The 4,033-nt window shown below is 34.1% G+C and overlaps 1 long non-coding RNA gene across 3 annotated transcripts; it reads right to left on the bottom strand.

Annotated features, from left to right (window-relative positions):
- On the bottom strand, window positions 1–3,325 carry LOC132167043 (uncharacterized). Of its 3 annotated transcripts, none has more exons than XR_009438650.1 (3): window positions 3,072–3,325; window positions 1,653–1,786; window positions 1–407 (listed from the first exon to the last, which is right to left on the bottom strand). It is a non-coding gene; the product is annotated as an uncharacterized LOC132167043 (long non-coding RNA). The 3 variants fall into 3 exon arrangements; XR_009438649.1 differs by having other exon boundaries at window positions 1,653–1,776; XR_009438648.1 differs by having other exon boundaries at window positions 1–314; window positions 1,653–1,776.
- Between the last annotated feature and the right edge of the window lie 708 nt (window positions 3,326–4,033).

Below are 4,033 nucleotides of genomic sequence, written 5' to 3'. Positions count from 1 at the left end.
TGATTCATCAGAGTTCATATCTTTGCAGCGGAATATAAATAACATTACACTTACATAACACATTAGAGCTGACTAATACATCTATGTGAACAAAGTCTTACATACAAAATAATGGCTATACAAAGGTGTCACATGCGACACGAGCCATATACCAAATGCCAACATCTAAGCATGTTCTTGAATGCTCTAACAAAGAGGACTAACAACTAGTCCAACAAAGTAAACCTCCCACGCATCTAGACCTCCGACGTCGCCCAAAAACAAGGCTACAAGATCCTCATCTACTGTCTATGTACCTGCATTCACAACATCTCCTGCACCACGGGAATCACCACCACCCGTGATACAGGCGGAATTATGAGCCCGCCATCTCCATGAAATAGAGACGCTCAGCAGTATAGAACTCACTGGGCTTTCCAAAAGAGTTGTCATTAGAGAACATACTTGCAAATTATATGGCTTAACAATAAATCATTTTGAAAGTCATCATGCAACCTCTAACCATAACGTTATACATATGTCATCATGCATCATCTAGCAATAACGGTATACATATGTCATCATGCATTATCTAGCCATAAAAGTATACATATGCGTCCGTCACATACCAGTCACATATGCATACTAATACGTCTAGCATAAAAATCACTCAAAACCAATCATCATCATCATACAATCATATGTTATGCGTGCTCGTGCTCATGCTCATGCAACATCATCTTCTTATATCATCCATACATATACATATATAACATCATCTCTCCTCATAACGTCCGTCATGCATATATACATAACATAACATCATCTTCTAATAGCATTCGCCATGCATATATACATAACGTAACATCATCTTCTCATAACATCCGCCAGGCATATACATATATAACATCATCTCCTTCATAACATCCGCCATGTAGATATACATAACATAACATCATCTCCTCATACATTTGCCATACATATACATATATAACATCATCTCCTTCATAACATCCGCCATGTATATATACATAACATAACATCATCTCCTCATACATTCGCCATACATATACATATATAACATCATCTCCTTCATAACATTCGTCATGCATATATACATAACATAACATCATCTTGTGCCATTTCTATCATGAGGCCAACCCTTCGGTAGGAGACTTGTCATCACTACCGGGGGCCGTCTTGTTGTTTTTCGTTATACATGAGGCCAGCTCTACGGTAGTGAGACGATACTCAATCACCACCGGAGTTGAACCCCGTTTCCATTATGCATGGGCCAGCTCTACGGTAGTGAGACCATACTCAATCACTACCGGAGTTGAACCCTGTTTCCGTTTCATTACTCATGTCATGTTCATGCTTATGTCAATAAATCCTTGAACTCATATGCTATCATAACTCATATCATAAAATCATAGAATCATGTCATAAACTATGCCAACCATCAAGATGCTCATAACAACATAATCATCACATTATCTTGTAAACCCATAAAAGCTCATAAAAACATCGCATCAAACATTCATCCAACACTTCTCATAGAATATCATCAAATATTCATATAATCACAAAACACCTTGTATCAATCATTCATCTAAAACATCTTTATACTTTAAAACATAATATATATTTTGCCCAGTAAGTAAAATACTTACCTTGTAGCCTACAAATGACTCACGACTCAAGTAATCCTTTCGAAGTGCTCCATCAATCCGATTACCCATGCCACACATTGGAAGACTAGATGTAGTCCTAAGCCTCTAATATCACATTACATGCCTGCAATTAACTGCATCATTAGACTTGGTTAAACTATCAAACTCTACACCTTATTACACACATAGTTACCCACATGCTCTCACGTAGTATCGCTTTACTCTCTTAGACATTAACTAAGCACCAAAGACCCTCCATATAAGCCAACTCAACTAAGTCCTTATTCTAATTAATTGCTTTACACTAAGAAACCCAATGTTACCATATTCTTACACCGTGTATTAACTTAATTACTAAATACACACTTAATGAATTCCATCTTTACATAAGCAATTTATTACTTTATCAAATTACGATAGTAAAGTATATTTGGTACTTATACAATTTAAATGCATATTAAGTTAATCCAATTTCAATAACGCTCTTATGTCACTTTTATTGTACATATATATTTAATTACAATACTAAGTGAATCCAAAGTCTAGTTATGCATTTTTACAACATAACCAATTTATACATACAATACTCTAATGCCTTAAGGTTATATTTGGGCAACCAATAATATACAATCATCTCATCTTAAATCATTTTATTACATAACCTTATCATACTCTATGTTTATCAACATGTTTACCATTATACCCATCTACTTATCCATTTACTACTCATTACTTTAAATACTCATTTACTCCCTTATCATACGTAACATAAATATATATATATATATATATATATATATATATATTCATTCTCATTGTCGTTTACCCCAATTTATAATATACTCATAAACACTTACGATAATTACCATGATTCTAATATGACATTAGAACCTAAACTCATATTCATCAATTTCTATTAAACCCATGAAAACTTAGGGTTAACTAACACTTCAAATGCAATTAGCCCATCCAATTAGCCATCCTAGTGTTCACATACCAAAAGCCCCAATTTAATACATACTATAACAATTAGGGTTTATGCCCATATTTTACCAATAAGTAAAATTAGAATTTCAACCCATTAATTAAATAACTCAAAACTTAAATCATGCTTAGAAATCTACTACACACAAAAGCCCTAAGCCAATATTAGAAATTAAGCTTCTCATTAAAATTCACTCAATTTTCGGACCTAAATAGGAATTCCTAAAATTATTATGATTTCAAGTTTAGAATCCAATGGGTAGGACAAAACCTTAAAGAGAAACTAGAGATTCAACCATATAACAAAAACCCCCAAAATCCCTTTCAAGAACCCTAATTTTCGGGCCTAAATTAAAGCCCAACAAATCCACACAATTTTTAGCTTCTAATCCCATGGGTAACAAGAAAATCATAAGAGAAGGCTTGAATGTTTACCTCACAAACCCCATGGCCGGAATCCATCACCTTCTTCTTCTTCTTCTTCTTCTTCTTTCTTTCTTCCTCTTTCATCTTCTTCGGACAGCAGCTCTCTCTCTCATTCGATCTCATTCTCTCTCTAGCTCGGTATGCATCTCTTCCTCTCTCAATCTGCAGCTCTCTCTCTCTCTAGCTCGTTCTCTCTCTCGGCCAAGTGTGTGCGCGTGAGAAGAAAGGTAAGAGAGAATAGAGAAAAGAAAGAAGAGAGGAAAGAAAGAAAGAATAGGCTGCTGCACGTGAGTTTGGGAGAGGGAGAAAGAAATGGGATAAGAGGATAAGAAAAAATCCCACATAGCCAATGATAGCCCGACATGTGGCATTAGTTAGATCCTTTTTTATTTTAAAGCTCCATCTTTTTAAAATTGCTAGATTACCCCACAACATATTAATTCTATATTTTGTACTCTTTAATTCCCCACACTTCTTTTATTTACTCTAGCTACAACTTACCATTAATCTATTTTATTTATTAATCATTCTCATATATATCTCAATTATGATAAAGTCATTATTATTATATTAGTTATTCTAATTGATCTCATGCGCTATTTATCTCATTAATTAAATCTTATTACTATGAAGTTATTAATAATAAACTTAATTATTTTCTCGGGTCTTACATCCTCTCCTCCTTATTAAATTTCGTCCTCGAAATTTGTACTCATCCTATTGATTTATTGTGCTCTCGACACTACCTCAATAGACCTTAAAGATCATCAATGCTACATATACTATCCTTGACCTCAAAGCCATATATAGTCCTTACACTTGCTCATTGACATTTCATTCTTGTAATACCTCATATTATCTATTCCACTACATAATTAAGCAACCCACATTTAATGTAGTACACAATCTTGAATCACATCTTATATCACATATGGCTCCATGATGGTTATTATTATTATGGTGGCTCCTCA

This window comes from Corylus avellana, chromosome ca1, assembly GCF_901000735.1.
Source record: "Corylus avellana chromosome ca1, CavTom2PMs-1.0".
In the NCBI taxonomy this organism is placed as follows: domain Eukaryota; kingdom Viridiplantae; phylum Streptophyta; class Magnoliopsida; order Fagales; family Betulaceae; genus Corylus; species Corylus avellana.
The sequence above is the reverse complement of the archived record's forward strand: the minus strand, read 5'-3'. Positions and strand labels throughout refer to the sequence as shown.